General features: G+C 36.3%; 1 long non-coding RNA gene across 1 annotated transcript; it reads right to left on the reverse strand.

Moving 5' to 3' along the window:
• LOC136262076 (uncharacterized) lies at positions 1-4,027 on the reverse strand. Its single transcript, XR_010704095.1, has 3 exons — positions 3,804-4,027; positions 3,651-3,745; positions 1-190 (listed from the first exon to the last, which is right to left on the reverse strand). It is a non-coding gene; the product is annotated as an uncharacterized lncRNA (long non-coding RNA).
• Between the last annotated feature and the right edge of the window lie 10,052 nt (positions 4,028-14,079).

Here is a 14,079-nt window from a genome sequence, read left to right on the forward strand (position 1 = left end):
TTATGGAAATGTTGTTTATGAATAATTGCTATTAGAGCACAGTATTTTTAATGTTGCATGTATTTACCATTTCAGGACTTGTTTGTTACATTTGAGGTGATCAGTTGTGTAGAGATGACACTGGGTGGTGATGTACCGTTATCAATGGTAAACAGACTGAAGTGGAACATTGGTACACCTTCTGTATTATCTAGAGGTAATAAACCACTGTTGATATTTTGTGGAATGTATTGTAATAAAAGAATAAGAACTATAGTATTAATATAGAACACAAAAAAACACAAGTACAAGGAATTTCAAGTATAATATCAAGGCATCATAGAAATAAAAGCTAGGGAGGTCACCTACACTTGAAAAATTACTATAATCCCTATGCACCCATGGCTTTGTCTACTAGTATTTCTTCAGGTGTATAGGTGACCTCCCTTGTTTCACTCCTTTATATTCTATGTAATCAAATGTTTTGGGATTGTTTAGTACTTTAATTTTGTAATGAAATTATGACTGGTGAACCTGTGCATACAGCATCAAAAGAAAGAATGGTGCCAGACTTATTTTTCATTTGAACGTGCACCCTAACTATCAATTATGTGAAGTGGCCATTATGTTTCGTTTTCTGCTATGTTCAGCCCATTACATAGTGTTGCAAATGAAGAGCAGTACAAGAAGTGCCTCTGCAAGCCACCATACATTACCATGAACGAAAGAAATGGAGGACATAAGTGTATGATACATGCACTGTAGCTGCTGCTATTGAGGCACATCTCTGACCAAAGTGACGTCAGAAATCAAGCCCATAGCATGACTATAGTTAACTTTGCTTGGCAAGGCATCAGTCAGTTAGTAGAAAATTCAGTTAAATAAAAAACTTTCTGAATGAATTTGAGGCCACTCTGAAGGCATTTTTGGGCTTAGCCAATCCATCAAAGGACAAGTTGATTAAAGCCTGAACCTCCATGATTCCTATTATATAGTGCAGTATGTACTAGAACTCTTGATACTACTGTATGCATGATTTTACAATAGTTGTGATCCTTACAGATACTACTGATCATCAAGTAGACCCTACAACTATTACACTTGCTCCCATGATGATCCGTACCTTTATATGTGATATTAGTTATGCTTAGTTAACTGTATTGCAATATAGGACACACACAGTATTATTCATGTACAGTAGGACCTCGTTTATCCGGACCCCAAACATCTGGACACTAGGTAACCGAACGGGTCTGAAGTACTGCACGTGACTAATAATTGAAGGCAGTTATATAGGCTTGCCAGCTGGAGAGCAGCCATTCAAAGACATTGGCATGTAATTAGATGGATTGATGATGGTTTGATGATGGTTTGGTGGTAAACATTGGTTAATTTGTTGATAGTTTGGTGGTGACCACAGACCAAACCCTAGCAGACAGTGGGGTAACCTACTTGTATTGAAGTGTTAAGTGCTCTTAGTGCAGTGTTGACCATTAGTACCATCATTTAACAGGTATATAGTGAATAAGTGACTGCATTTATGCATGCACTAATGTATGATTCAAAGTTACGGATTATCCAAAGTTATGAACAGGGCTTGGCCCCAGCGGGTTCGGATAAACGAGGTCTCACTATAACACAAGTAGTGCATATACATGATGCATGTGCAATGAACATTTGAGTCAATATGCATGGTAGAGTAACAATCAGTCTAATATCTGCATGCCAGTAAGAAAGACATCAGCACATAATGCCAGAATAATTTCAAGACAAAATTATGAAAATAATTAACAATATTGCAGCATAGCATTTTCTGTTATATAGCTACGGAACTTAGAGTTTTGAACAAATGCTAAAGCTTACAAATCAATAGGTCTGCATCCTACTATATACGTACAGGTAGCATTTTGTAGTAGTCATTAGCATTATTTCTATATGGCAAATAATTTTGGAAAGAAAACTTTCTTAAGCTTGGCTATAAATTTACAGTAGAAATGAAAACCAGATAATAGTTACATGCTAGTCACATGCACTGTTGCAGTATAGAGGAGCTAGTGCTTGAAACATCAAGGTACAAAATGGAGTAGCTACCAACAAATCGACATGTTAATTCTAAACCCGGCATAGATTGTATAATTCGTTCAAAGAAATATATTCTATGTAAAAGCCAGGCACCCCGACATGCAGTAGATTGATTTATGTATACGTCTTATGGTTTAAGACAAATGCACAGGAAATAAGGGGCAGGGGTACCAAGAAGTTTCAAAACAGCTGGAGCCCTGGCAAGGCAAACACACACACACACACACACACACACACACACACACACACACACAAAAGAAACAAAACACACATAGCTACATCAATTATTAGTTAAATTAATTAGTTTAACATGTCTGTCAAATCCCACAGTTCTGAGGAGTGAACTTTAGAAAAAGCTATTTATTTATTTATTATCATTACTGTACAAACTCAAAATTGAGTATAATTGTACAAAAAAGAGAAAGGGAAGAGTAGTTAAGTAATTAAGGTAGTTACATGTTCAATTTACTTTTAAAAGTTTCAATGCTAGTTGATGTTACTGCATTGGTTGGCAAGCTGTTCCAGAGTCTAATAGCATGAGGATAAAATGGATATTTATAAGAGTCTACATTGGTTTGCAACTGTGTGAATCAGAGTGGATGACCCCTGGTAATACTGTTAGTTAGCTGTAAGTATCCTTCAGGTGAATTAATGTCAATTAAATTGTTAATATAACTATTTTATACATTGTGATGACACGGAAGCTATTTCGTCTATCTTGTAAGGGCTCCCACTGCAGATGTTGCAGTATATCTGTCACACTAGCATTCCAGTCATAATTATCAGTCACAAAACATGTTGCCCTTCTCTGTACCATCTCAATTTTAGATATGTTGTGTTGATGGTATGGTGACTATACACTGCAGGTGTAGTCCAATATTATTATTATTACTAGGACCGCGTCACATACAACCAAGTACATACACCAACGTTGCAACCTACCCATTGGGCAAGTATAAACAGTGCCATAGGAAACACTCAGAGCAGTGTGCGTGTACCTGTGGAAATGATACATATGCATACGTACGCAGGTAAGGGAGTTTAACTGGCTTCAGAAAACCACAATACTAAAACACAACCTACACAAAAAACCAAGTTAAGTTAGCTATATTGAAAGTAACTATATATTGTAGGTGTGACGTGTCTCTGAAGATGACTCAGCAGTGAAGTGAGGCTATGCAGAATAAGGGATATGGTGAAGGCACAATTAGCAATTGATCCCAATCAAGCCAATATGGCACAACAGACTCTGTTGTAACTAGAGGCCACTGGTGATGTACCTGTATATCAGCGGTGTGGCATTGGCACAGTGATCACAGTCTATAATATTATGCATACAGCCGTGCACAACATACAGGAGATAGTTACACATTGTTGTATATGCAGCACTGCATCGGCTTCTTGTTTAGCTATTACAGACTCACAGTAGACCAGTAGTTAAGCCGAGTGGAAAATAATTCCAGCCGCCAGCAAGCCAGATGAAGGTGCCGGTATAATGAAACTAATTCCAGCCGCTAGCAAGCCAGATGAAGGATGAAGATGTAGACCTATAATACAACTACCGGTACAAGTGTTACATTACTCATTACCTTGCTGTTTCAGCTGGTTGTTTATGAGCGCATCAGCTGGTATCCCAACTTGTCATCAGCTGGTCCTTCACTTCATGACGCCTGGAGCGCATATCCTGCACACAAAATACACAGTTACAAACATTTAAACATACTTGCAATGTTGTTGCTTACCAGTAAAGTGGCGCCTGGCCTCTCCGCGGACGTTTACTAATCTTCTCCTTCCAGCCATAATTAAACAAGGGCGTGGTGCCGGGCATTATATAGAATTACACGTACGGTAAGGTCATCAGCACGAACAGGCGTACTTATTATACGGTTGTGCCTTCATTCACAGGCGAATCTATCCCCGCTTAGTTCATGTCTCTAGGCCTCGTAGTTTTCTCAAACATTATTTATTATTTATTTATTTATTTATTATTTATTTATTTATTTATTCATTCATTATTAATGACGTAATTTTAACCGCATTTCGTATTATTCTTACTACTTGGTTGTATAATTATTATCAGCACTTTACAGTGACCAGCACTGAAGGTCTGACAGCAACATGTGCTGCAGCCTTAGGATTACCTAACCTAATTTCAAGGACTTAGACCTAATGAATATATAATTGTTGTCTTCTATTTGCCCTTATGGTTTCTGTACTTCAATACAGTGTGAATAATTCCACCTATGTTCATAGGAACACTGTCATTGAGATGTGCGACAACAAAGCAGCCTTGAGGAAGGTCTCAATACCATTACCTACCCATTAACCAGTCAGTTCCCTTCACCACTAGATATTTACCATGGTGGAAAATCTAGCTGTATGCAATTTATTCACACAATGCATACTTTAAAAAATCGTAATGTAAAAAAAAAAAAATTGCTGGCCATACCTTTATAGCATTTGACCACCAATCCACTACCAACATGATGTACCTAATATCTGATAATCTTCGAGTGCAAACATGTCTATTGATTATAAGTAACCAGTCTTTATCACTTGTGTAGGAGAAGCATTAAGACTAGTGGAGGAGCTTTTAACATGACTAAATAGGTTATGTTGTAGAAACCCTCTTACAGAGTTAGTCTTAGCTGTTATCATATTAACATGTTCAGTCCAGTTTAAATGCTTGTCAATAATCATACCCAGATATTTTGCATGAGTATTTGGCAATTTCTCAAATAGTAATCAGATTAAATGTAGTTGACTTTGTTCATAATTCTTAGAAATTCAGATTTGTTTGGGTTAAATGACATTTGCCAGTCTATAGACCACTTCATTATTGTATTCAAATCATTCTGAAGAGCAACAATATCCTGTTCATTCAAAATGTACAACAAATTAAGATGTCATCAGCATATAGTCGAACTTTAAATGTAAGGTTTTGAATAATGTTGTTGATATAGCAGAGGAATAATAATGGGCCAAGTACTGAACCTTGTGGAACTCCAGAAATCACTGTAGTTGGCTATCTTTTGAGAGCTCAGTTAAATTTATCAACTAGCTATTTAGTTAGTTATTTTAACCATGAAGTATAGCTATAGCTACATGTATCAGTTACAAACTGTGCCGGATCGGCTCTTACATTTTCCTCTCAGTAATCAGACATTGGATTTCTCCCCTGGCTGAGTTTTGTACTAACCAGCACATTCTCTATGATGCACTACAAAACCATACAGTAAGTCTAGGGAGGATGCGCTCAGTTGGTCAACTGATTCTAACTAGGCAGTATATATCTCCATGTATGTATGAGCAGTTATTACGCCTAACCTACGGAGTTAGCACATAATAACAATAATATGCAAGTGAATTAGAGATTCTTTGATTTAAAAGTATCAACAAGTGAGTTCTATCAACTTCTGAACCAATTATCCTGAAAGAATAACATTAATCATCCAATGGCTTTATAAATGAACAACCATTTTTTAACTGTTAACATTTCTACGTAAGATAATATCAAAAATGTTTGTGGTTTTGTTACTATTTTAGACTAATAAATGTATGTGTCATACACACTGTAAGTTTAAAAACAGGTTTTAACCTAGGTTAGTACTAGACCAGTCCTATTAGTAACCTGGAGAAGTATAAATATAAATATGATAGGAGGGAATACTTGCTTTTGTGTTTTTGAGTACTACTATAGGGTCTTATTAACTGGATGCTCTAGCAATAGTTCATAATATATAGTAGTAAGAGTACTAAGAGAGAGTAAGATGCATTTATCAAACGCACTGCCAGTAGTACAGTATGAACACCTCACTCTGTTTTGTAGAATAGAGGCTTCGCCATATCCATCACCTTTCAACAGTTCTCTCATACCAGTAGAGTTGTATTAAGCACCAATCAATGCCTTTCCATACTAGGAGAGCATTGATTTCATCAAAAGGTGAACTTGTAGCAGTGCGTTTGTACCCCCTTTGTAGTTTGTACAAGGGGTTTAGAAAACACGGACCATATTGGACCAGACCACGTAAATTCTTCAAGTAGGCCCCGTTTGTACAGGGTATATTGAGCATTTGGTACTCTCCCTCTTCTAATATTTATGAACTCTTGGCTCTAGTAATCCTATTTGTATATTAGCTGGTTGAAGAATTTTACTTTTATCTTCTGTTTCACAAATATCAAGGTGTTTTACTACCAAGAGTACATAATATTTATATGGGGAGAGTATCTAACTCTCAGTAAGGCCTGTACAAACACTCTGTGTAAAGTTCACCAAAGTTCTATAAGCACCCTGCCAGCTGAAACCAAGTATTGGCACAGCTAGATCTATCAACATCTATTGTCCTGCTGAACATTTAATTACAAAAATTAACACATTAAGAGATAATACTGTAGGCTGGAATAACAAAAATGAGCACAATGTCAGCTATTTTGGAATTTAGAATAAAATTGTGATGGAAATTTTGAGAATAAATTTGCTTACGCAACATATGCCATTATTGATGCTATATAGCAGAATTTTTATCATTACTCCTTCTAACTTGCATGTGCAGTTCTTCCACTTGCCCCCCAAAAAACGCCATAAATTGTACACTTAGCTAATGGAGTCATTTTCTTGCGCCCCTTTACATATTGTCTGATAGGGGCAGCCAACAACTTGGGACTCTTGTATATTATGCTATCTGATAAATCTAATTAGAAATCCATTAATTCAATATTTAAAATTTGAAATCACCTACAAAATCAATTATATTCTTTACCCTCCATTCACGAGTTCTATGTAGCTAAGAGAGTTTAATATTATTTAATGGAAGATATTTTACTGAAACCTGTTTTTTAAGGACACCTTGGGACCAACCAAAAGTATCCTGATTTTATAAAGGTGTCCTGATTTTCCAGGTCAGTTTACATGCTAAGGGATTATTTGGGACCATTACTAAGTGTCCAGATTGCAGGTGTCCTCATTTTTTAACAGGTTCCACTGCATTGGTTAGGAACCCAGCCCAAGGTTCTTCATGATTTTAGAAACCAAGGTGAAGCCAAAGGTTTCTAAAATTATGAAGAACCAAGGGCTAAGGTTCTTAACCAACTTATAACATGGCTCGGTGTTTAATTTTAACTGCATTATATATATTTTTTGAAAAGTAAAAATAAGCTTTAATAACTAGGTTTTAAGTACATTTTGCTAAAATTAATACTATACAGTGAATGTGCTCGAAGTCTGAATAAATTACTCAGCAGGTTACCAACTCAAGGAGATTTATGATATGCTTGGAAGTTATTAGAGACCTCATTAAATATCAAAGATCAAACCATGCTGCATGCCATATTCTAATGAAGTTCATTTTGGGTATGACAAATATTGAGAATAATAATACTGCTGGAATTAATCTATGCAAAGTACACTGATGCTCTTGTCAAGTCTTCTGTCATCTAAAACACCTGTTGTTTATACTGTGACCTTTGTAACCTGTTATAATTATCCCATTTTACCTACTGTAATTACCCCCATTGTAACCTGTTGTTACCCATTGTAACCTATAACCTGTTGTAACCTACTGTGACTTCTTGTTACTCATTGTAATCTATAAATACCTCATTGTCACCTGTTGTTTGTTTGTTTATTTATTTATTAATACTGAGCAGGTGGAAATTGTTAGGAGTGAATATCACTCCAAAAAAATCACTCAAATACACGTAAAGCAAATAACTAGAAAGAAAATAATTATAGTCAACTCTATAACACATTTCGGCTTTGGAACCAGTCATGAAAATTACCAGAGCCACCCATGACAACCTCTACATCAATTTTCCTATAGTTCCCCTGTGTGTAGTATAATGTAGTGTGCTTGTAGTCTAAATACCATAAAATAATCATTTTATATCTTCTGGAGCATTTTATTGCAGGACCAGCTCCAGTGACCTCAATAACATGTTTATGTACATGACTCTCTATACAATAACTATCAATATTGCATCTTTTGTGATTACCTAAACTGTAATGCAGGTATAGCCATATACTCTAATACTGTTGTGTGGATGGCCTATGAGTTTGTGAAATTATTAATTGACTAAGACACAGATATTAAGCATCACTGTAAATACCAGTTTTCATCTCCCAAAGTGATTACTCTATTAGAGTAATTTATTACACTGCATCATTTTCCCACTTATTGTTAATTTTATAATTCATATCAGAAACTTAGTCTAAACCAATGTGTGAGGGCAGCTCACTATCCATTACAGTCTTACATGCACCTGATTGTTTTATTAGAGTTATCTGAAGAAAGAGAGAACCATCATTATTAACAAGGAAACATGTAAATACACTACAATATTTAAGATGATACCTCAGTCTCATGCGACCTCAACTAGACTTCATAAGGAGAACTGTGTGGGCACAAAAAGGGTAAGAAAAAAAAGTAGACTAAGGAAAAAACACAAACTACAGAAACAGAAAATCTGTCACATTATTATAATACGTAAACTAAGGTGTCCACTCACTGTAGTTCCAGGCCAAGAAATTTTTGTGAGCAACTGCAGGATATGTATGTATTGGCTGCATCATCAAGAGTGGAAGATTTGGTGGTAACAGGTGGCTGAATGAAGTCAAACAGCTTTTGAAATATTCTGAATAAAGCTAGTGGCCTAGCACATTAGTTTTCACTGTCTCATAATCTGTAAATGATCAAATTTTGCAAGCAGTTGTAATTAAGTATTCAGTCTTATTTTGTTTCCTAGATCTAGCTGCTTGAATGTGACGTTCAGAATCCAAGTCAGTTCCAGTTAAGTAATAGTGGATATTTCACAGAATTGTAGACAATGTATAAGATGTGATCAACAGGTTTTATGGGACAGTTGTTTGAGGTCCTTCACTAGCTCATAAGCCTGGTAGGTAGCGTACACATGGATATTATGAACAACTGACAAACATGTCCACAAATCTAGAGGCCAGAAGATGTAGAACTTGGTAATGTCAGTATGCATAGCATTGTTGAGTCAATGCCACAGGGTAGCCACCATGTCAGTTGTAGTCCCCGGAAGAGCCACATAAAGTACATTGCACATCGCACTATATGCACCATTTTCTTAAGTTAACTTCAGTTATCAGAGTATCTCGATATTTTATTTTTAACTTGTTGAAAAGTGAAAGGGTTAAATTAATCAAAGTCCCTTCTCCTGACATCGGGGTTGATCTTCAGCCCATTTAGCCTGCCTAGCTATGAAAGCAAGCTCATTTATAACTTTTATACAATCATTAAATAATTATTGAGATGATGAATTATATAATGGTGAAAATTCATAATAGCGACCAAATTTAGGTGGTGAGACATAGCAATACATGGGCGGAGATCTGAAACATAAAAGTGGCCTTAGGCAGGGCCATGAGGCCCAGCCTGATGGGGCCATGGTTCCCAATTTTTAATGGATATATCAAAAGATTGAAGTGCTCTAATAGAGCAGTCAATCACTCCAATAACATAAAAACCATTAGCATAGCTGTTTACTTTTTTGCAGTGAAATATATATGGCTGGCCAAAGTACTGTAAAACTAGGACATACCCCCAGATGGCATATCTGTATGGAATGTATGTTTCAAACCTAAACTTGCAGCTTTCATTGTCAATAATTATTGTCCCCTAAATACACTCTTTTAGCTTGTTTCCACCTCCGCTGACTTAATAGACACAAACTATTTTACATTCAGGCAGTAATAAAGTGTACGTAGCTAAGGAGAGACTTACATGGCTAAATAATTCCTTGAACAATGAATTTTATTTTCCAAAGAATTATTGATCTCTGCTTATTGCAGGCCACGCACTGCATGGAATAACAGCATCCATCCAAGATAATAGAATCAACTTGAATTGTTATTTTTTAATATTCATCAATCTACAATGTGAACTGCTTAGCCAAACTTCTGTACATGTACGCTAGGCCACATATTACTATATATACAGTCAGCAGTACTCTGTAAAGTCTTCAGTCATAGCCCAGACTCCAAAGCATTCCAACAACTGCATGGTTCTGCCCCTTTTCAACTGTTAGCACAGCAGAAGCTACTGCCTGGTCAGGAAGACAACTAAAATTGGTAAAAATTTAAGTGGAATCCCTCTGGATCATGGGCTAAAGGAATGCATGATACTGGATCTGCTTGTGCTCCAAGAAAGATACTGGATCCTGGGTTCCAGGAATGCTCAGAAATAAGGGTTCGTTGATTGGTTGCTTACGCAAATACACCATCAGTATAATATTGTAGCAAAAACCGTGCATTTTTTCAGTAAAACCATATGAAACCTTCCATGTATGTAGTACTCCTCATGACATGTAGCTATTTTTGACATGCTGCTTGACTTTCAGTAACCTTTACAGCCATCTTTCACAGAAATTTGGATACTTAGTTTGCAATAAGATGTACATACTTCAGAAGTATGCACATTATACGTCCCATAGATATTATGATCATGCTGTGAAGTATGTATATCATACTAAGGAACATACCATAGCTAGATAGTACTTAAGTTGCTATGAGACCATTGAAATCTCCACACTTGCTAGCTATTAGCATAGATATGTATATATTCTTTGTATGGGTATGAAAAGAATATGCATGTTATGATATAGCTACACTCGACAAGTCATTTGTCAAAATGTGCTTAGATGATGCTGCCCACCAGAGTAGGATATTATTTATTTGTAGTGTACAGAACTCAGTATTGAGTATATGGTATACGTGTAAATTATTAGATGAATAATTTTTCTAAAGTGTTTTGAAGTGATCACACCGGTCTGGGAAATTAACAATTTCTTCTGGGAGGGTGTTCAATAGTCTGATGGTAGAAGAAAGAATTCAAAAATAAATCCAGGATGAACTATTCACAAGGATAAAGAGAGATTTCCAGGAGTTGTTCCCATACTGTTGGCAAGATATTCAGTTTTGCTGAACAGGTATAGCATCTATGCATGTAATCATACAGATGGTATAGTGCTGCTGTTGCATTTAATAATGTCAAGAATGAATAATAATAAAAGAGAGAGTATCTAACTTCAGTATGGTCTATCAAAAATGAGGGCTTCAAGTCTTTCTGGTTATCATGAACCACGATAGTGGGTTCATAATAGGGATCGCCCATGTTTTTTTTGCAAAAATCCTAATAGAACGCACACCTAAAAACCACCTTGAAAAGCATCCTTAAACTCAAAACAACCCTCTGGTGGTTCTTTGCAATGAGTATAGGTCCACTAGTAAGTATATCAAGTGAAAAGGAAACAGTATGTGTATTTCAGACAAAACTGAAATATGTCAGTTTGTTCATATTATTATTCTTATTATTTATAATAGCTATTATTATTATTATTTCACAGGCATAGCGAAGTTTATAAGGAGAATCCTGGGATAAAAAGTAGCAATTAAGGCTTACTGAATGGATCATTGTTCGTGTCCATGACCTATTTTTGATTTCGTTTTCGGATGGCCGGAAACAGCCCATACCCTCGAGAAGCCATACAACATCGCGCTCAAAGTTAGGTTTTTTGATGTGCGCTGCTTGTGGCTAATAGAATCTGTCTTTATTAAACTCAGTATAGGCCAGGAAGCTTAACCTGGGCTGATGACTTTGTTGCAAGGTGGTTTTTTCGCTCCGTGATTATTGTACGTGGATCAGTCATGTAAATACTCTAATAATGCAGTCAAGTGTATAACAACAATCCTTGCACTGAATTTGACAGCTATTAAAGGTAAAATTGTGGCTCATATTGGGAGACTCTTAGTTTGTATGTACATTGCAATTTGATCAGTTTCATGTTTGTACTGAAACATTAACGGCGTTACTATGCAGAATGCAAAATTACGCTATTCACCACAGCTAGTCTTCATTATCAATCAAAGAAATCCATGTTAATTTGTACACATGATATTGTAGTCAATAGTGTGAGAAAAATATTGCTGAGGAGATGATATGTTCCAACAACTTGCAGCAAATACTAGTCAATGATATAGCAAGGGCGGATTTAGGGGGGGTGCTTGGGGCGTTGAAGCACCGCTCCCTCCAAAATTTTACAATGAGCAAGCTAGGAAGCTTTTAGAAGCTGTACTACAGGTGCAGCTGCATTTTATAGGTGGGGACTATTCTACGGAACGGAACGGAACGGAACGGAACGGAATGATGGACTAAACCACGGAACGGAACGCTTTCTCAAACTAAAGCTTGCAACTTACCATTGCTGAAACTTCCCTTATAAGTTAGCAGTGGCATCTCCAGTGGGTGGTTAAACATAAGATAAAAAGAATTAACGGATCGATTGTGGGTTTTTGTTGGTTGTCATTAGTAACGAAGTATTATTGTGGGATGAGCTGTATCAGTGATGTTCATCCATACGGAAGGGAACTTTATGTGAGCTGTTTTTCTTATTTAGACTTTACAAAACAGTCTGGGCCGGTCTTTCAAGTCATAAGTCAGTGTATAAATAAAGCAAGCAGGAAGATACTGGTAACAGGAAAGAGCCAGCTGAATTAAAACTTGAAGAATTTTGTGCAGTGTGTGAGGAGCAAATATTTTGGCAGACCGCAAGGAGGGTATATTCTGCAAACATCACTGAAGTGTATGCATGGAGTTATTTATATATTAACAGCTGGTGCAGTGGACTAATGCCATATTCAATAGTGAGCTGATTTTATCTGTTGCACAATTCAAGGATGAGTCTGACTGCTAGCCTTGAATCAGGCTAAATGTCAAAACTCCAAGATCAGCCAAATCTCTATTATAAGCCGCATGTGAAACCATGCCCGTAGCCACCAGGCAAACGTGATTTGGACCAGGATGTGTGTGTAATTTCAATGTATCTAGTCAGACCTGAAATGGAACACTTACATTATATTACATACCACCTAAGAATCCTAGGATTTCTTAAGTGTAACATTTCACATGCTTCACTTCAAACAAAACAGGTTAAATTTGTTCGTCTATTTTCAAGTGATTCCCAGTCCAGCTGGTCCATGAAATTACAATGGGATCACATGTATTTGTTACAGTGCGGGCTGTCCTGTGTTGGATCTACTCTAGAGTTGAGATTTCAAGGTAGACTCACTGCCAATTTACTGACACTAGTACTGTTGTAGCATGTTTAAGTGGAGGACAAATGAAATAGTAATGCTAGATTATTTATGTATACAAATTTTTCATAATGAAATTGATATCCCATTTTGATTTGTACTTCCACTTTGCAACATATTCAAGAGCAAGAAGCTACCACACTTAATCTCCAACCACTGTCATTAATTAACCAAGATCTCACTAGTCTGTAATTCACCTTATATATTGTAGTGATTTTATTGATTCATCTGTATGCTTTCTTCATTTCCTTTGAAGTTGTACCAAGAGTTCATAATAAGGTGGGGAGTGTCTAACTTGAATGCATTCACCAAACACCCTGCTTAAAGTAACACCTCGGCCTTATTTCAGAACAAAGGCTTTACCTTCTTCAGCAACTCTAATCAACAGTTTTCTATCCCCCAGTAAAGGTGTTGATTTGATGAAAGGTGGACTTTACACAGGGTGTTTGTACAGGCCATACTGAGAGTTAGACACTCTCCCCCATACAAATCAGTATTACGAACTCTTGGTTGTACAGTATAGGTAAACAAAGATAAGTTTCTCTCCCATCTTATTCTAGGATTTCTATTGACAAGGAAAATTCAATTATTTGTATACAGGCTCAAAATTGAGAAAATATAAAGAAAGTGAATTAATATTATACAGTCAGTTTGCTTTTGGATATTTAATGTCTCCAACCACAACAAAAATTCGATGAATCCATGCATCTCATCACTGGTCGTCTGAACATTCTGAAAGTGATACCTCACTCAATCAACCATATATTCTGTTTATTAGACTGAATAGTCATGATTACCTAAACAATCACTTAATTAATGTTTTATAATTATCCTATTCCATTTTCCTGGAGGTTCCACTGATAAAATGAAATTTCAGCAATGATAGAAGCTAGCCAAGCTGCAAG

The sequence above is a fragment of the Dysidea avara genome, chromosome 7 (assembly GCF_963678975.1).
Source record: "Dysidea avara chromosome 7, odDysAvar1.4, whole genome shotgun sequence".
Taxonomy (NCBI): Eukaryota; Metazoa; Porifera; class Demospongiae; order Dictyoceratida; family Dysideidae; genus Dysidea; species Dysidea avara.